General features: G+C 48.9%; 1 long non-coding RNA gene across 2 annotated transcripts; it reads right to left on the bottom strand.

Moving 5' to 3' along the window:
- LOC106502546 lies at window positions 9,613–15,648 on the bottom strand. 2 transcript variants are annotated; one of them, XR_001918684.1, is made up of 4 exons: window positions 15,379–15,648; window positions 13,641–13,712; window positions 11,111–11,287; window positions 9,613–10,166 (listed from the first exon to the last, which is right to left on the bottom strand). It is a non-coding gene; the product is annotated as an uncharacterized LOC106502546 (long non-coding RNA). The 2 variants fall into 2 exon arrangements; XR_001296172.2 differs by lacking the exon at window positions 15,379–15,648 and adding an exon at window positions 13,841–13,970.

Here is a 20,634-nt window from a genome sequence, read left to right as displayed (position 1 = left end):
GGTTCCCTACAAGGGGGATCTCCAGACATCTCTGTCCCTCAGGCCAGATCATGAGAGTAGACTGCCTCATGAGGGAGGTATGCAAGGAACCTCCCAGTTCTTTATTTTCTTGGCATCTCATTCAATCTAACTTTAAAAAATTTTATTTATTTATTTGGCTATGCAGAGTCTTAGTTGTGGGAACTCTTAGTTGCAGCATAGTTCCCTGACCAGGGATTGAACCCGGGCCCCCTACACGGACAGTGCAGAGTCTTAGCCACTGGGCCACGAGGGAAGTCCCCTCATTTAATCTAACTTCGAAGCTGTATCCCTGGGAGTGTATGGAAACCCTAGCTCAGTCAGGATTGGGGGCTCCCCACCCTGAAGGTCGTACAGGCAAGGAGTGGGCCTTCTAGGAGCAGGCCTGTCACCTCCAGGGTGTTATGGTAACTGCTGACACCCACAGCTACCAGCATCCACAGGCCATAACCCTGCCCAGGCCCAGGGGCAGGTGGGGGAAGGCTTTCCCAGAGTCATAACCTCTCTGGGGGCCTCACACCATGCCCTCTGGAACCCTGCAGCTCCCTGCGGTACTCCCAGGGGACACTGATCACCCGCCCCTCTCCAGTCTTGGAGACCTTCTTCTCTGACTCCCTGTGTAAAAACAAAAGTAAAAGTGTTGGTCACTCAGTCATATCCAGCTCTTTGCAACCCCATGGACTGTAGCCCGCCAGGCTCCTCTGTCCATGGAATTCTCCAGGCAAGGATACTGGAGTGGGTAGCCATTCCCTTCTCCAGGGGATCTTCCCAACCCAGGGATCAAGCCCAGGTCTCCTGCATTGAAGGTGGTTTCTTTACTGATTGAGATACCAGGGAAGCCCCCGATGCGCCTTCAGTTCAGTTTAGTCGCTCAGTTGTGGTCGACTCTTTGTGACCCCATGAACCGCAGCACACCAGGCCTCCCTGTCCATCACCAACTCCCGGAGTCCACTCAAACCCATGTCCATTGAGTCGATGATGCCATCCAACCATCTCATCCTCTGTTGCCCCCTTCTCCTCCTGCCTTCAATCTTTCCCAGCATCAGGGTTTTTTCAAATGAGTCAGCTCTTCACATCAGGCGGCCAAAGTATTGGAGTTTCAGCTTCAACATCAGTCCTTCCAATGAACATTCAGGACTGATTTCCTTTAGGATGGACTAGTTGGATCTCCTTGCAGTTCAAGGGACTCTCAAGAGTCTTCTCCAACACCACAGTTCAAAAGCATCAATTCTTTAGTGCTCAGCTTTCTTTATAGTCCAACTCTCATATCCATACATGACCACTGGAAAAACCATAGCTTTGATAAGATGGACCTTTGTTGGCAAAGTAATGTCTCTGCTTTTTAATATGCTCTCTAGGTTGGTCATAACTTTTCTTCCAAGGAGTAAGCATCTTTTAATTTCATTGTTGCAATCACCATCAGCAGTGATTTTGGAGCCCAGAAAAATAAAGTCAGCCACTGTTTCCACTGTTTCCCCATCTATCTGCCATGAAGTGATGGGACAAGGTGCCATGATCTTAGTTTTCTGAATGTTGAGCTTTAAGCCAACTTTTCACTCTCCTCTTTCACTTCTGCTCCTTACCCCTATCATAATCCCCTCAAAGAATTGCACCCAGGATGCAAAAGCTAAGAAATGGTGTGCCCTCATATAGCTTCCAGATTGGAGACAGAGAAGTCTGGTGACTCTACTCAAAATTTGGGGGCAGGGGTGGAGGGATAAAGACAGACAGTAGGAAGAAAATCTTGGTAATATCCCATCACACTGGGATAAAGGAGACTTCCCACCAATCTTGTGTGTTCATTTATTCATTCATTCCTTCCACAAATATTTATCCAGGTGCTGGCTAGACACTGGAGACCCCACAGTACGCCAGAGTGAAATGGCCCTGCCTTGGGATGCATACAGTTACAGGCGGGAGACTGATTACAAACAAGCAGGCAAATAACCTCACTCTGCGAGAAGTGGCAATAATCCAATAATAGAACCTTCCAGTTGGGGAGCGCCCCCTTTTAGGATGGTCAAAGAAAGGGCCTCTGGGGTAGATGCCTTCACACCTCACACCTCCCTGACTTAACTACATGTTTCTAGAAAATCGGAAATACCCAGATTAACCTTTCATGAGTTGCCTCAGACTTCACCCCCTCTGTTTCCCAGGATATAGCCCTGCACCTTCCTAGGCTGAATGGTCTTTCGGGTCTATGAGCACATGCATCGTGCTGTTTTGCTGTGGGTCTGTCTCCTGCACCAGAAAGTTCCTCAAACATAACTGAATCTCCTGACTCTTGCAGCCCCAGGGCCCAGCCCCTGGAATGGAGGAGGCCGAATGAGTAAATATGGGACTGAAAGGATTCAGAAAGCCTGCAGTTAGGGGACCAGAAAGGCCTGCCACCCACCGGAGCCTGCTGCCCTGATGATGCATGTCTGTGTCACTGCTTGTTGGGGGTCAGGGAGCAGTGGGAAGACACCGAAAACGGCACCGTGACCTCCATGGCCTCCCTACTTGCCTGGTCATGGGTATTTCCCACTCACCCCTCCATCCCAGAAGGAAGGCTGGAGAGGAGTTGTCAGGTGGACAAGTTGGAGAAAGGCATTTTGGAAAGGAGAACTGTATAGGATCAAAGCACAGAGGTGTGAAAGATGGAGCTCAGTGGTTCAGCAAGAGAAGCTGAGAGTTGGGGGAAGCGAGCCTAACCTTGAGGGGGCTCAGCATGGGATGAGAGCCCACCTGGGTGGGGGGTGGTTCCTATGCCTCCCACTTCCTGTCGGCCCCCATGTATCTCCCCTGCCTCAATGCTCGTTTGGTGTCAGTTGAGATCTGCTGCTGCAGGTGATGAGTAATTTACATGTCGGTCTCCCCTGGGAATAAGGTGGATCTCTTGGTAGCAAGAAACTAGACTTAGATGTCTTCATGTGCCAAAGCGCTCCACACAATGACTTTGGAAAGGAGACACTTCATAAAATGTTTGATATTTAAAGAATTCAGGGACAGTGCCATTCCCTGAGAGGTGAGGATTTTCACTCCCATTTTGCAGAGAATGTGGCTGAGGCTCAGGGAGCCAGGCAGCGGCAGAGCTGGAACTGGAATCCTGTGCCCTCCCCTTGGTGTTCACGAGATGGCAGGACTGCCCACCTTCACCCTACCCCCAGTTGGGAGACCAAAGGAGGGCTTAGCTAGGAATGAAATGTTAGTCGCTCATCATGTCCGACTGTTTATGACCTTTGTCCATGGAGGTCTCCAGGCAAGGATGGGTAGCCATTTCCTTCTCCAGGGAATCTTCACGACCCAAGAAACCGGGGTCTCTTTCATTGCAGGAAGATTCTTTGCAGTCGGAGCTACAAGGGAAGCCCTAGCTTGGCATAACCTCATCCCTTTTGAGGTGTGGGCAGAGTTTGCCCATCCCTACAAAGCCAATGGTGGCGCTCAGTCAGACCCCTCCATCCCCAAGCAGGCTTCCTGCTCCCCAAGCACCACACACAATGGACCACTAGGTGGCGCCAAGTGGTCGTTCAGTGTCTTCCCAGAGACCTGGCAGGTCCCTTGTCTTCCAGTCTCTGCCTGGATCCCGGTCGGGGGTCCCTCAGGAGCTGCGCAACCAGTAGACACAGAGAAGCTTCTTTGTTGAGATGTTTGTACCAGGTATCTGTTGAGTGTCTCATAGTTTGAGTTCATTAGCCCCTTGTTTTCCACAATAACCCTGAGAGGAGAGTGGGACATCCCCAGCGCATGGGGAAAGAAAACTAATCTCTTGTAAGGTTAAGTGTCTTGGCCGAGGCCACACAGTGAGCTGGATCTGGAACCCAAACCCAGGGTCTGGGGGTATCTGCAAGGTCATCAAAGGGCTCTGAAGCCAGATACTGGCTCCACCACTTGCTGTGTAACCTAGGATGTGCTGCCTAAACCCAAGCCCAAATTTCATCATTAGCCGAGGAGTTAGGACAGGTAAAGAGCTAAGGCATTGACAGGCATGTGGTAAACCCTCCTGGTTAGTTCCCACTGGCCTTTATTACACTTACCTGAAAAGGCAACCCTGCAACCCCCCCTCATCTGTCTTTCCCCTGCCCTCCAACCTCTAGAGTGGCCAGGGAATAACAAAGAGAATTAATTAGCAGAGCCCAATCTTCCCTCCTGGAAGACCTGGGCTGTGCCTAGCCTCTGGGGAAGGGGAGAATGAGGATGGTCCCCTCTCCTTCCCACCACAATCCTGAGTCCTAGCCCTGGTGGATGACTCTGTGTCAAAGCGGCCCCTCTTCTTGCCTCTGTCCACCTCGACTGAGTGTCTCTGATGACTCCAGGAGGGGGATCTTTAGGCCTAGTTTACAGAGGAGGTTCACAGCAGATGGGCAGCTCAAGGTCGCAGGGCTGTGAAAGGCGGAGCTGGGATAGCACTGGGTGTCTCACGCCTCACCCTGGAGTTCAGGGCCTTTGCAACAAGGAGGAAGTAGGCGGTGCTTCCTGGCCTCTAGCTCTGTCCTTGAAACCCCACATGCAAGACTCCACTTCTTTCTGATTCCAAGAGCATCACCTGCTGAGACGTAAATGGCTGGGAGGGGCCGAGGTGGAAGAGGACAGGCTTGGAAGGAGACCCTGAATAGGGCAGAGAGCCGGATGCCTGACGAGCCCTGTGGGGAGGAGACGAGAGTCGGCCCACCTTCCGCTCCACGGACTCCCACCCCCTCAGCTCCCTCCTTCAGCCTGGCAGCCTCCCAGCAGAGCCCACCCAGGGGTGTCCCGCCCCGCACCATACCCCAGCTGGTGTTGGGTTCAGTAAGCAGAGCCCAGCTCACCTGGGAAGGTGCCGAGTGAGGAGGGCTTCCAGTTTCAGGCTGGGGCTAGGAGGGCAGACGGGGCAACCCAGGGACAGGAACAAAAGGCCTGGGCCCTGGTAGGGTGTGGGGGTAGGTGTGGGGGGAAAACCCAAACCCCACACCCTGCAGGAGCCCCATCCCTGATGCAAGAGGCCCCGGCTCCTGGGGGCTGAAGCAGAAAGACCGTGTCATCCTCTGCAGATGCCTCTTGGTAGCTAGCATACCTATCAGTTCCCTGAGCTGACCTCAGTTTCCCCATCCTCAGAATGGGGGTGGGGTACAAAAACCCTGTGTGAGCAATCACCACAGCTGGGACTAATCTGGGTAAACTGTGAAGCGCTGTGCACATCCTTGGAGAGGCTGTTCTCCTCTCCTTCAGCTCCAGTCCTTTCTCTCCACCACCCAGGATGGACTCCTCCCCCATCCCCCACCCTGGGCCCTGGCACTGCACTCCATGCCTATTTAAGGCAAATCTCCTGATCTCCTTTTAAGTAACATTTGCTCCTTGTTGTGGAACAAAGGAGCAGGGCTTGAGCTTACAAAAAGGGGAGTGAGTCGCAAATACCCCATCAGAGAGAGGGGAGAACAGGAGATAAAGGGGTGAAGGGGGATGGGAGGGTCCTTGTACCTCCTTCCCCAGCCTCCCATTTGGTCCCCTCAGTGCACAGGCCCTGGATTGACTCCAAGCCCTTTAGAGGGGGTAGGGCCCTCCAAGAAGACTTCCTGCAGCCCCAGGGACTGAGGTGGGGCATGGGAGGCTGAGGGATAGTACTACATCCAGGTGGTATGCTTGGGTGTAGAGGTGGCATTTAACCGGCAAGGGGAGTGGGAGGGTCTGGGATAAGACTGACATCTAATCTCAAGTTGCCCAAAAAGGATGAAACAACTGCTATTTGAGTTCTACAATCAGGGGCTCAGAGAGGCCAAGAGACCTGTCCAGGGCCACACAGCTCGTGAGTCGAAGGTCTGAAATCCAGGCCAGGCCACTCCAAATTTCATGCTTTCTGCCCCTCCATGCCAAGTCTCCTCGGGGCCAGGGCTGTATGTGACGCCTGACAGTGACTCATCAGGGACCAGCCATCATTCACAGGCGCCTCCACACACCCTTCTTCTGCCTGCATAGCTCCCCCGCAGGGACCTGACTCCCTCCTCTTTTCCCCAGGCCCACCACCTCTCTCCTCCTTCTCCTCCCTACTTCTGGCGTGGCCTCCAGAACAGCTCACTTTCATGCGGTTCACACACTAAGAAACTTACAGCCAGAAAGTGGCATGTCCCATCCACCTCCAAAGGAGCGAGTCTCCTCCCCACGGCAGGACTCCCGCAGGGCCCTCCCTCCACTCAGTTCTTCCCCCTTTAGGCTGCAGAGGCCCTCCCTCTCAGGCTTCCTCCTCTCTCTCTTTCCCCAGGTGCCCTGGCCGCTTCCCCAGCCTCCATCTAGCGTGGCTAATCCCTCCCTGTGGTCCTCACATGACGGAGGCACCCTCTCCAGGGTTCAAAAGGAGACACTCAGGGATCCTTTACAGATCATGTTGCCTCCTGAGGACCAGGCGCTCACTCCTCAGGTATGCAGGCCCAGTGGGCCAGCCCCACCCGCACATGGGTGTCAGGCTGGACTAGGGGGTGTGGGACCAGAAAGAGGAAGAAGCCCTGGCCTCCTCTTCCTCTGGGTGCTTAGAGCAGACAGAGCCCAAAGCAGTCAGCTCATCCCGTGGCCTCATTTCACAGATGAGCAACTGCGGCCCAGGAAAGAGTAGGGGAGGCCCCCAGGGCCCGCAGTGAGACAGAAGACAACGTTGGTTTTATTGGGACCCCTTGTAACCTCCAGTGAGGCTTGATCCTAGGGGAAGGAGGGTCTATTATAGGAGGAAACTCTGCTCCTCCCTTGAGCTTTTCCAGGTCTTTCCAGCTTGGCTCTACCACTCACCTCTTTTGCGTCCTTGGGCAATCCCCCTTCCCTCTTTGGGCCTCAGTTTCCTTGTGTAAAACAAATGGGTTGAGTAGATGGTCTTTAAGACCACTTCCTGTTTATTTTTATTTATTTTTAATATTTATTTAGCTGTGCCAGGTCTTGGTTGCAGCACGCGGGATCCCTTAGTTGTGGCATGTGGGATCTAGTTCCCTGACCAGGGATTGAACCCGGGCCCCCTGCACTGGGAGAGGGGAGTCAGTCTCTGGACCACCAGGGAAGTTGCAGATGTCTTCCTGTTTAGATCCTCTGCGCCTCCCATCAGCACAGCCCCGACCCCAGGCCTGTTTTCAGCTCTTGACCTGGCCCAGGGCAGCCTCATAGCCCCTCAAGATTGTTCCAACAGGGAATTCCCTGGCGATCCAGTGGTTAAGACTTCATGCTTCGACTGCAGAGGGCATGGGTTTGGGCCCTTCTTGGAGAACTAAGATCCCATATGCCACACTGTGTGGCCAAGAAAAAAAAAAAAAGATTGCTCCAACAGGCTCCACACTGCCTCTGGCTCCACTCTCTTCCCTTGCAATAGGTCACCCCAGACATTGTCTAAGTAACCTCCCGATGCTTAGAAACCTCTCATGGCCCCCCATGGCCTCCCTCGGGGGTAATCCAACTTATCACCTGGTATTCAGCCCATCCTACCCACAGCCTTGGACCCTGAGCTCAGTGTCTTCACCTACCAAGCACTGACAACCCCTCACCTCAGGGCCCATGGTGTGGACACACTTGGGGCACAGGTGAGGAGCCTGGGAAAGGCTGGACGGTCTGTGTAGCCCTCAAGGTTTCTCTGTGCTAAGAGGCTGCCCATCCCACTCCCACTCCCTCATCCAAACTGGCTAGGTGCTCCGAGGCTGGCTCAAGCTCCCTCCCTTCCTGGAGTGGCCAGGCCCCCTGGAGGCCCCATCAGAGTAACCTCACCCACGTGGCGCTCCCACGGGGCTGGATGCCCTCGCCTGCCTGCATCTGCAGCTCCTGCCATCCTGCAGGGAACCAGCTGGCAGGATACTTTGGGTCTGTGGGCTCCGCCCACCACCACCCCTCCTTCCCCAGGGCTGTGTTTTTAACGTGGGATTTTCTTTGACCCTCAGAGATGTCCCGACTGCCAACTCCACAAGCTCATAGTTGGGCCTTGGGGCAGAAGCTCAGCTGGAGGTTTCAGACCCTGTCTCGCCTTTTGGTGACTGGCCAAAAGGACTCTCAGAAACCTTTTCCCAAGGCCCAGGAAGGAGTAGTTGGCAAGAAATACCAGTTATTAGAAGAGATCGCTAAGGGAAGCCAGTACCTAGAAGCTTGGGGACCTCACACCCGGGGATCTGAACACAGCTTAAGCCACTTACTAGTTGCAAGGGTTTGGGTAGATTACCTAATGTCTGTGAGCTTCAGTTTCCTCATTGGAATAATAACATCTCATCCTCTGATGAGAGAATTAGATGATGCATGCAAAGCGCTGAGCTCATGGCCTGGCACCTCGTAAATGCTCAAAAAATGGTAGCTATCATCTTTATTGAGGACAGATGGATCAAGGCCCCCAGCTGAGGGGTTGCAGGCTGTTGGTTGCTTAGCCAGAGGTAGGCAGCTGGTTAGCATCTAGAATAGAAACACAAAGTCCCCAGCCTTGTGCTAAGCAGTCTCCTTACATCATCTCATTTAAACCTCAGTCCCTTCCTCTGTCGAGAGTAGGTGTTTGGAACAGAAACCTCGTAAGGTGCTGTGAGTGCTCATAGAAAGTCTGCAGCTTACAAAGTACCATTCACTTTATAGAGCCATCCTCTCCTCCTGTGAAGATGCTTCCTAGGTGGTGCTGGTGGTCAAGAACACCCCTGCCAACTCAGGGGATGTAACAGACGCGGGTCCCTGGGTCGGGAAGATACCCTGGAGAAGGAAATGGCTACCCACTCCAGTGTTCTTGGCTGGAAAACTCCCATGGACAGAGGAGCCTGCTTGGCTACAGTCCATGGGGTCGCAGAGTTGGACACGACTGAGGTGACTTAGCAAGCACACACTCCTCCTGTGAGCATTCTAATAGTTGTCAATGGTCACACAACTGGATCTGGGGCTAGAACCAGAGGGATGGCTCCATCTTCCCCCAGAGGCTGGTGGCAGACTCTCTGAGGGGGTGGATGAGAGACAGGGCCCTGGAGACAGCGGCATCAGGAAAGTTTGGCTCTGGCTCCTGCCCAGCATCTGGTTCTGTGCCTGGTGGAGGCCTGAGTCTGCAACTCATCAGCCCCACCTGTCAGCCCCCCTGGCCAGCACGCGGGGCCTCCGGTTATCACTAAGGAGAGCGCAGCTGAGAGTGAGCTGAGGGTGGCCTTGGTCCAGGGGCCTGGGATCCCTTCCCTGTTGGGCATCTTCAGTCATGGAGCTGTGTTCCCGTCGGTCAAGCACCTCCAGTTGACTGAGCTGTTATGTGACAGGCACTGTGAAATACACAAAGACTGCACTCATTCAATAAATATTTATCGAACACTGACAGTGTGCCTGGCCCTGAGCTGGCTGTGAGGAATCAGACAAAAATTCCTGCCTATATTATAGTAAGAGAAGCTGTAAAGGAAAGCATACGTGTGATGCAAACAAAAGAGAGCAGCTCACTTTACACAGATTAGTCCTAGAAGGCCTCTGAGCTGAGGGAAAAAGTGCAGCTAAAAAGAGCCTTCTGGTCAGAGGACAGGGGCCACGCAAAGGCCCTGCGGTAGGAAAAGCTGGAGTGTGTGGAGATCAGTAAGACCAGTGAGAGGTGGGCACACATGAGCTTGCCCTCAGTAAGTGCCAGCTGAACAAATCAACAAACGACCATAAGGAATTAAAAAAAAGAATTTTATATGTTTATTTTTGGCTGTGGTGCATCGTCCTTGCTTTATGGCTTTTCTCTAGTAGCAAGCAGGGGCTACTCTTTGCTGCGGTGTGCGGGCTTCTCACTGCCGTGACTTCTCTCCTTGCAGAACACAGGCTCTAGGGCATGTCGGCTTCAGGAGCTTCAGCCCGTTGGCTCAGCAGTTGTGACTCCCACGGTCAACAGTCGTGGCACATGGGCTTCGTTGCTCCACGACACATGGGATCTTCCTGGACCAGGACCAGGGATCGAACCCGAGTCTCCTGCTTTGGCAGGTGGGTTTTTCAACACTGAGCCACCAGGGAGGCCCTGGATTTTATTTATTTATTTATTGTTGGCTGTGCCGGGTCTCAGCAGTGGAATGAGGGATTGTTGATCTTCACTGCAGGCATGCAGGATCTTTAGTTGGGGATCTAGTTCCCCAACCATGGATCAACCTTGGAGTCTTAGCTGCTGGACCATCAGGGAAATCTGATCATAAGGATTTCTTCGTCCAGCTGAGATGGAGTAACAGGGACGGGCTTTAAATCCTCACCTAAGACAACTAAAGTGAAAGTGTTACTCTCTCAGTCGTGTCCAGCTCTTTGTGACCCCATTGACTATACAGTTCATGGAATTCTCCAAGCAAGAATATTGGAGTGGGTTACCATTCCCTTCTCCAGGGGACCATCCCAACCCAGGGAGCAAAGCCAGGTCTCCTGCATTGCAACCAAAATACTCCACAAAATATATGAAACAGTGGTTCTCAAGACACTGGAAGCAGAGAGGGAAAAATAGTGACTTCTGGAAGTAAAGAAACAAATGAGGTGAGCTCTCTAAGTTCCCTCCTCACTGCCTGAAGAAAGTTTCCAGGCTAGAGCACAACAAGAGGAAGACAGGTGAATTCTGACAGCCTTCCCGCACTGGCACTGAGAAGCCCGAAAAGCTGGGAGGACAGAACCCACGGCAGAGAACTGAAAGGGCAAGAGCCGCACACAGAGAACTCGAAGCTCTACAAGGCTGCTCCAACAGTAGTTGTGCAGGGCCTGCATGGGAAGAAACCAGCGGGAAGAACAGGAAGCACCCCTCAGGAGGGTGAGGATCATCCTCGGAGCTCACACCTTGGAGGACCGTCCTTACAGCTGCAAGTAGTGCTGCTTCCCACAAACCAGAGTGGACACTGCGCAACTAATGGGACGGTGAGGAGGACAGGCCAGCGTCGGAAGAGATTTGGCTCAGACGTGAGAAAACACTAAACACCGCTTGATCCCTGGGTCCAGAAGATCCCCTGGAGGAGGAAATGGCAACCCACTCCAGTATTTTGCCTGGGAAATCCCATGGATAGAGGAGCCTGGTGGGCTACAATCTATGGGGTCACCCAAGAGTTAGACACAACTTAGTCACTAAACAACAAAAAAGTTAAAAATCTAAATGTTAATACAACACACACACACACATATATATATGTGTGTGTATATACATCAACAACCTGCTGGTTCTGGGTCTTACCTCCATCTGGAGAAAGAAGGTGTTAGAGAACTTCCCTGGTGGTCCAATAGTTAAGAATCTGCCTTCCAATGCAGGGGCGCAGGTTCAATTCCTGGTCCAGGAAGATTCCATACGCTGCAGGGCGACTATGTCAGTGCCCCATGACTACTGAAGACTGAGTGCTCTGGAGCCTGTGCCCTGCAAGCGGAGAAGCCAGCGCAATGAGAAGCCTGTGCCCTGCAACCGGAGAGTAGCCCCTGCTTGCTGCAACTAGAGCAAGCCCGTGGGCAGCAACGAAAATCCAGCATCGCCAAAAAGAGGATTAAATAAAAATTTTAAAGAAGATGGTAAAGCAGGTATCACAGAGCCCACTGCCCTCAACAATCACATTGTCAAGCGTATTTTCTGGTATGACAATGAATCTGACTATTGTAACTGGGTGATGGATCTTATGACCTATGTGGCTCTGAGGAGTAACAGTTCCTGGACCACCAGCCCCACCAAGAGCATAAGAAGAAGAGAGAGGTGCTCAGCTGCTGGCGAGTCCCTGCCTCAACTCAATCACTGAGTGTCTCTCCTTCTTGACACACTTTCCACCCCAGACCCCCTGAAGAGGGGGAGGGACTTGGGGAACCCTATTTTGTCATCAATAAAGTACATTCTACTCAGAAAAAAAAAAAAAAACTATACCAGAATATATCACAAATTGCTTTTTAAAAAATGATAAAGAGGGGCTTCTCTGGTGGTCCGCTGGTTAAGACTCTGCACTTCCAACTGCAGGGGGTTCAGGTTTGATCCCAGAGAGTTCTAGAAAAACATCTATTTCTGCTTTATTGACTATGCCAAAGCCTTTGACTGTGTGGATCACAATAAACTGTGGAAAATTCTGAAAGAGATGGGAATACCAGATCACCTGACCTGCCTCTTGAGAAACCTATATGCAGGTCAGGAAGCAACAGTTAGAACTGGACATGGAACAACAGACTGGTTCCAAATAGGAAAAGGAGTACATCAAGGCTGTATATTGTCACCTTGTTTATTTAACTTATATGCAGAGTACATCATGAGAAACACTGGGCTGGAGGAAGCACAAGCTGGAATCAAGATTGCCGGGAGAAATATCAATAACCTCAGATATGCAGATGACACCACCCTTATGGCAGAAAGTGAAGAAGAACTAAAGAGCCTCCTGATGAAACTGAAAGAGGAGAGTGAAAAAGTTGGCTTAAAGCTCAACATTCAGAAAACTAAGATCTTGGGATCTGGTCCCAGCATTTCCTGGGAAATCGATGGGGGAAACAGTGGAAACAGTGGCAGACTTTATTTTGGGGGGCTCTAAAATCATTGCAGATGGTGACTGCAGCCATGAAATTAAAAGATGCTTACTCCTTGGAAGAAAAGTTATGACCAACCTAGACAGCATATTAAAAAGCAGAGACATTACTTTGCCAACAAAGGTCCATCTCATTAAGGCTATGGTTTTTCCAGTAGTCTTGTATGGATGTGAGAGTTAAGACCATAAAGAAAGCTGAGCACCGAAGAATTGATGCTTTTGAACTGTGGTGTGGTGTTGGGGAAGACTCTTGAGAGTCCCTTAGACTGCAAGGAGATCCAACTAGTCCACCCTAAAGGAGATCAGTCCTGAATGTTCATTGGAAGGACTAATGTTGAAGCTGAAACTCCAATACTTAGGCCACCTGATGCAAAGAGCAGACTCATTTGAAAAGACCCTGAGGCTGGGAAAGATTGAAGGCGGGAGGAGAAAGGGACGACAGAGGATGAGATGGTTGGTTGGCATCACTGACTCAACAGACATGAGTTTGAGTAAACTCCAGGAGTTGGTGATGGACAGGGAGGCCTGGCATGCTGCAGTCCATGGGGTCGCAAAGAGTCAGACACGACTGAGAGACTGAACTGAACTGGGAACTAGGATCCTGCATGTGGCTGTTGCTGCTGCTGCTGCTAAGTCGCTTCAGTAGTGTCCGACTCTGTGCGAGCCCATAGATGGGAGCCCACCAGGCTCCCCCATCCCTGGGATTCTCCAGGCAAGAACACTGGAGTGGGTTGCCATTTCCTCCTCTAATACATGAAAGTGAAAAGTGAAAGTGAAGTTGCTCGGTCGTGTCTGACTCTTTGCGACCCCATGGACTGCAGCCCACCAGGCTCCTCCGTCCATGGGATTTTCCAGGCAAGAGTACTGGAGAGGGGTGCCAGTGCCTTCTCTGCATGTGGCAGCTCAGGCCAAAAAACAAACAAACAAACAAAAAAACAGAGAGAGAGAAAATAAAGGGAAAAAAAAGTAATAAAAAAAGAGAATTCCCAACCTGTCTGTGGTTTGGGATTCCTATCTGTCTCACAAAGTGAAATAGAGGGTTTGTTTTCTGGGAAGACAGATTCATCTTCTCGGAAAAAGCCTCTTTCGTAGTTGGCTTTGGTATCTTTCAGGAATAGGAGGGCAGGGATTGACACCTCATGGAGTCTGGGTTTTCAGCTGAGGTAGAGAGAGAAGACAGTGGTTACAACCAGAAAGTCCAGAGATGGGTGTCATTACCTTGGGAACTCATCTCTCTTAACTCAGCCGGGCTTCATGAGTCATGGAAGTGGATTCCTTCATAAAATAATACTAAAAAAAAAGTGATTCAGACTTAAAAGCAGCCTGAGGAAAAAAGACACATTACATACCAATAAGGACAGCAGATTTTTTTTTTTTTTTTTTTTTGGTTAGAAACAAAACAAGTGAATTTGCTGTACCTGAGCTAACACTTCTGGGAAAGTTGAAACTCGGTTACATAAGATTATTGAGCAAACTTGACTTAAGACGACTCCTGGGGGCCTCCCTTGTGGTCTAGTGGTTGAGAGTCCACCTCCCAGTGCAGGCGACACAGGTTCAATCCCTGCTCTGGGAAGATTCCACGTGTCATGGAGCAACTAAGCCCGTGAGCCCAGCTACTGAAGTCTGTGCACATACAGCCCGCGCTCTCGCAACAGAAGCCTCTGCAAGGAGAATACCAGGCACTACAACAAAGAGCAGTCCCCATCACCTCAATTAGAGAAATCCTGTGGGCAGCAATGAAGATCTAGCACAGCCAAAAGTGAATAAAAAAAAAAGAGAGACATTTCCATTGGGGATCTTTTCTTGACTTACTAACAGGACATCATGCATACAGCTGAGAGTGGCACTAATGCCCCAAATTGTGACCACATCTCTCTGTTAGGGTGAGAGTTTATCAAAAAAGGGGAGATTGTCATAAAGAAGTAACAAGTCCAAAATGAAGTTATTTGCCCCCAGGACAGCAAACCAAGCCTTAAATGCACTTTCAACCTCTCCCAGGAATGTGGTCTTTAAAGAGATACCTTAAACGTCCTAACAGCACTAATCAGTGAGACAATCTGCATAAAAAGACCTGGCCCTTCCCTTCCCCCCAAAAGAAGAGCCCCGGCCTGAAACAATTCCTTCTCTCCTTTTGCTAATAACCTCCTTGCCCCACCCTCCTTCTGCCTATAAAAGCCTTCCCCTCTGGGCCTCCTAGTTGCTGGGTGGGATGCTACCAGAGTCTTGAGTCACCCATTAGAGATAATTGCATGCAGGCTCAACCTGACCAGGGGCTTCCCTGGTGGCTCAGATGGTAAAGAATCTGCTGGCAATGGAGGAGACCCAAGAGACATGGGTTCGATCCCTGGGTCCGGGAGATCCCCCGGAAGAAAAAATGGCACCCCACTCCAGTGTTCTTGCCTGAAGAACCCCATGGGCAGAGGAGCCTGGTGGGCCCAAGTCCATGTTCCCGTTGTGTCCTACTCCTTGCCACCCCATGGACTGTGGCCTGCCAGGCCCCTCTTGCCATGGGATTCTCCAGCCAGGAATATTGAAGTGGATTGCCATTTTCTCCTCCAGGGGATCTTTCCAACCCAGGAAGGTGGATTATTTACCACTTGAGCCAAGGGGGAAGCCCCATTAGAGACAATTAGACCTTCTGAAAGTGAAGTGATGGAAAAAAATATTTCATGCAAATGATAACCAAAACAAAGCAGAAGTGGCTAAATTTATACCACAAAAAGTTGACTTTTAGCCAGAAAATGGCACTAGAGACAAAGAAGATCATTAATAATGATAAAGCAATTGGAGGATATAGCAATTGTAAATATATATGCACCCAGCATCAAATCACCTAAGTATGTAAATCAAATATTAGCAGATCTGAAAGTTGAAACTGTGAGCAATAAAATAATAGTAGGGGCAATTAGAAATAGAAATAAAAAGCATCAAGATTAGAAAGAAGAAATAAAACTACCTCTATTTGTGGATGACATCCTCTTGCATATAGTAGATTCTAAGGAATCTAGAAAAAATATCATTAGAATTAACAAGCAAGTTCAAAAAGGCTACAGGATAAAAGGTCAATCGATATACAGGACTTCCCTGGTGGTCCAGTGGTTGAGAATCTGCCTGCCAACACAGAAGACATGGGTTTGCTCTCTGCTCTGGAAAGATTCCACGTGCTGAAGGGCAACTGAACCAGGGCACACAACTACTGACCTGGAGCTTTAGAGCCCACGCTCTGCGACAAGAGAAGCCACTACAACGAGAAGCCCATGTATGGCAACTAGAAAGTAGCCCCTGCTCACCGCATCTAGAGAAAGCCTGCATACAGCAAAGAGGACCCAGCAGAGCCAAAAATAAAAATAAATAAATAAATATTTCAAAAGATCAATATATAAAAATCAATTGTATTTGTATATGCAAATCAGCAACTTGAAAATAAAATAACAGTAATTCCACTTACAAAAGTATCAAAAAGAATAAAATACTTAAAGAATAAATTTAACAAGAGAAATGAGAAATTTTAGAAACCACTGTTGAAAGAAATTAAACAAGGCCTAAATAAATGGAAAAACATCCCCATGTTCATGCATCAGGAGACTTAATATTGTTAGGATACCAATACTCTCCATTTGATCTGTAGACTCAACACAATCTGTATCAAAATCCTAGTTAACACCTTTTTAGAAATTGACAAGCTGATCCTATAATTCATACAGAATTACAAGAGACCCAGAATAGCCAAAACAATCTTGAAAAAGAACAAAGTTGGGGGATCCTTATTTCCTCACTTCAAAACTGACTACAAAGCAACCAACAGTAACAAAGACAGTGTGGTACCAGCATAAGGACTCACAAACAGATCAATGAAATAGAATTGAGAGTTCAAAAATAGACACCATGTGTCTACAGTCAGTTCAACAAGGGTGCAAAGACCATTCCATTATTAGAGAAGAGTCTTTTCAACAAACAGTGCTGAGACACTTGAATATTCACATACAAAAAAATAAAGTTGAAACCCTCAGCTCATATCATATACAAAAAGTAACCCAAAATAGATAAAAAGCCTAATGGTAACAGATAAAATTAAAAAATTCTTAGAAGAAAACACAGTAGTGAATCCTGAATCAGCCAATGGATTCTTAGCTATGACAGCAAATGCATAAGCAGCAAAAGAACAATTAGATAAACTTTATCAAATTAAAATTTCTTGTGCTTCAAAGGACACTTTCAAGAAAGGGAAAAAACTCACAGAATGGAGAAAATATTTGTGAATTATAAATCTGATAAGGGACTTGTATATAGAATCTATAATCTTTACAAGGGTTCAAGTAAGTAGACAATAAAAAGAAAAATAAATCAGTGAAAACTTGGGCAAAGATTCTGAACAGACATTACTCCAAATAAGATACATAAATGGCCAATAAGCACATGAAAAGGACTTGTCCAGTGGCTCAGTGGTAAAGAATCCACCTGCAATACAGGAGACCCACGAGACATGAGTTCAATCCCTGGGTCGGGAAGATCCCCTGGAGAAGGGAATGGCAACCCACTCTAGTATTCTTGCTTGGAAAATCCCAGGGACAGAGGAGCCCGGTGGGCTACAGTCCATGGGGTGGCAAATAGTTGGACAAGACTGCAGTGACTGAGGACGCACGTGCACGAGCACCTGAAAAGATGCTTGACATCATTCATAACAGTGTTATGCCAGTAACTGTGGCAAGTCAGATGAAAGGGACAAACTCCTTAATAGAAGATGCAAAGTGTGAAAGCTAACCAGAAAGAAAGAAATAATTCAAATGGCCCTGTATCTGTTAAAGAAGTGAATTCATTGTAAAGAGGAAAATCTTTTCAACAAATGATGCTTGAACAATTGGATACCCATCGTCGTTGTTCAGTGGCTCCGTCACGTCCGACTCTCTGTGACCCTATGGACTGCAGCATGCCAGGCTTCCCTGTCCTTCACCATCTCCCAGAATTTGCTCAAACTCATATCCATTGAGTTGGTGATGCCATCCAGCCATCTCATCCTCTGTCATCCCCTTCTCCTCCTGCCTTCAATCTTTCCCAGCATCAGGGTCTTTTCTAATGAGTCAGCTTCTCATATCAGGTACTGGAGCTTCAGCATCAGCATCAGTCCTTCAAGTGAACATTTAGGGTTGATTTCCTTTAGGATTGATGGATTTGATCTCCTTGCAGTCCAAGGGACTCTCAAGAGTCTTCTCCAGCACCACAGTTCAAAAGCATCAGTTCTTTAGTGCTCAGCTATGGTCCAACTCTCACATCCGTACATGACTACTGGAAAAACCATAGCTTTGACTATACGGATCTTTGTAGACAAGTAATGTCCCTACTTTTTAATATGCTGTCTAGGTTTGTCATTGTCATGGCTGCAGACACTGTCCACAGTGATTTTGGAGCCCAAGAAAGTAAAATCTGTCACTGTTGCCATTGTTTCCCCATCTATTTCCCATGAAGTGATGGGACCAGATGCCATGATCTTTGTTTTTTTAATCCTGAATTTTAAGCCAGCTTTTTCACTCACCTCTTTCACCTTCATCAAGAGGTTCTTTAATTCCTCTTCACTGTCTGCCATAAGGGCGGTGTCATCTGCATATCTGGGGTTATTGCTACTCATACACACACAACATGAAATTTGATTGCTATCTCATGTATATACCAAACTCAGCTCAAAATAGAGGACAGATCTAAAGGTAAAACTTAAAACTACGGACACTGACTAGAATTTCTAAAATTATGAAGACTGAAATCAAGTGTTTGCTGAAGATGTGAAGTAGCTGAACCTCCCATACACTACTGATGGGAATGTAAAACAGTGTAACCACTTTAGAAAACAGTTTAGCAGTTTTGCAAGAAGTTAAGCGTAACATAACTTCCATATGACCACCTGTCCTATGACCAAGCCATTCCACTCCTAGGTATTTCTGTAAAAGACATCAAAGCACATAGTCATTTAGAGACATATCTGAAAGCCCACAGCAGCTTTTTAAAACACATTTTTTGTAACTCTCTCATTTACTTCTTTTGGGCTCTGCTGGGTCTTCGCTGCCGCTCGGGCTTTTCTCTGCTTGCAGCGAGCAGGGCTACTCTCCAGCTGCAGTACTCAGCTTCTCATCGCGTGGGCTTCCCTTGTTTCGGAGCATGAGCTCCAGGGCACATGGGCTCAGTAGCTGGGCTCCCAGGCTCCAGAGCGCAGGCTCAATAGTTGTGGTGCATGGGTGGCATGCGGGCTCTTCCTGGATCATGGGCTGAACCCGTGTCTCCTGCGTTGGCAGGCAGATTCTTTACCACTGAGCCACTGGGGAAGCCCCCATAGCAGCTTTATTTGTTAACAGCCAAAACATGCAAACAACCCAAATGTTCAGCAAGAGGTGAATGGTAAACAGACTATTGTACAGCCATGAAATTGATTACTACTCGGCAACAAAAATGAACCTATTAAGTTATACAACAATATGGATGAATCTCAAAGTAATTATGCTGAATGAAGGAAGACAAAAGTGTATACATCGTATGCCTCCATTTACATAAGATTCTGGAAAATGCAAACTAATCCATAGTGACTGAAAGCAGCTCAGTGGTTCCCTAGGGTGTGGGTCTGGGAGGAGCTGAAAGGCTTAAGAAGGGGTGGGGGGAGGAAACCTGCGGGTGATATATGTTCATTATCTTGAATGTGATAATGGTTTCACAGATGTATACCTATGGCAAAGCTTATCAAATTGCACACTTTACAAGCATGCGTGCTCAGTCCTGTCCAACCCTTTAACTCCAGGCTCCAAGCCATGGGGCTGCAAAAAGTCCACAACAACTGAAGAACTAACACTTTCACTTTTTCTCCCCTTTATTACAAGGTGGATTCTTAACCACGGGACCACCAGGGAAGTTCCTTATCAAGTTTTCAAGAGTTAAGTTTAATTGCCAGGTTTGTAAGGCCTGAAGGTGAAGAGCAAGGAATCTGAGGTGAGAGACTCTTGGGTTCCAGCCCAGCCTACTTTCTTGCTCCATGATCTTGGGACCGCTTCTGAGCCTCCCTGAACTGTAGCTTCCCCATCTGGAAGATAGACAGTCATTCCAGCCTCATGAGCTAAAATGTTGCAAAGGGAGATGGTTCTGGTAGAGATGGACAGGCTCAGGCCCAACCACATTTACTCCATCTAGCCCTGAACTGAGACTAATTTACTTCAAAACACTGATAAACAAACAGACACATAAATACATAATTACTTAACTTTGCTGCTGCTGCTAAGTCTGCTAAGTCTGTGCGACCCCAGACACAGCAGCCTACCAGGCTCCCCTGTCCCTGGGATTCTCCAGGCGAGAACACTGGAGTGGGTTGCCATTTCTTTCTCCAATGCAGGAAAGTGAAGTCACTCAGTCGTATCCGACTCTTCGAGACCCCATGGACTGCAGCCCACCAGGCTCCTCCGTCCACGGGATTTTCCAGGCAAGAGTATTGGAGTGGGTTGCCATTGCCTTCTCCTTGACAGATGGTTAAATCTTTTTGATGCCTGCTTAAGTTTATGTATTTGTCTGGAATGTTCTTCCAGGAAGTCCATGCGTGAGCCTCAGTGAGCCCCCAGACCCCCACACAGTGGGTGTGTGTGCTGTGCTAAGCCACTTCGGTCGTGTCTGACTCTTGGCGACCCTATGGACTGTAGCCCACCAGCCTCCTACATGCATGGGATTTCCCAGGCAAGAACACTGGAGTGGGTCGCCATTTCCTTCTCCAGGTGATCTTTTCAACCCAGGGATCAAACCCCAGTCTCCTACAATGCAGGCAGATTCTTTACTGACAGGGGAAGAGGGTTGGATGGAGCTAAACCTCCTGCTTTCTGAGTCTTTCACATGCTAAAGCACTTTGTGAAGCTCCTAGAGACTGTCTGGGGTGGGAGGAGAGCAATGGAGACTCCCACACTCTGTTTTGAAATCACCTACTGACATCTCCCCTCTGAGAAGGTGGCCATTGCCTGCCATTCACTGTGGGCAGTCTCTTCCCTAATCTCTTCCCTGCTCCAGCCTCCCATTTCCAACTGCCTGAGAGGCAAATATCCTACCACATCTGACTTTCTTCTGTGTCCTGCCACCGGTGTTCTCTGCCCAGGCCCCCTGTGTCATTGTCCCCCACCATCTCCCTCCTACAAAGCTCAGGAAGGCCCAGTACTTGGTCCCTTCTCCACCCCTAAAGCCCTGCTGTCGTCACCCCTGA

This window comes from Capra hircus, chromosome 10, assembly GCF_001704415.2.
Source record: "Capra hircus breed San Clemente chromosome 10, ASM170441v1, whole genome shotgun sequence".
Classification (NCBI taxonomy): Eukaryota; Metazoa; Chordata; class Mammalia; order Artiodactyla; family Bovidae; genus Capra; species Capra hircus.
The sequence above is the reverse complement of the archived record's forward strand: the minus strand, read 5'-3'. Positions and strand labels throughout refer to the sequence as shown.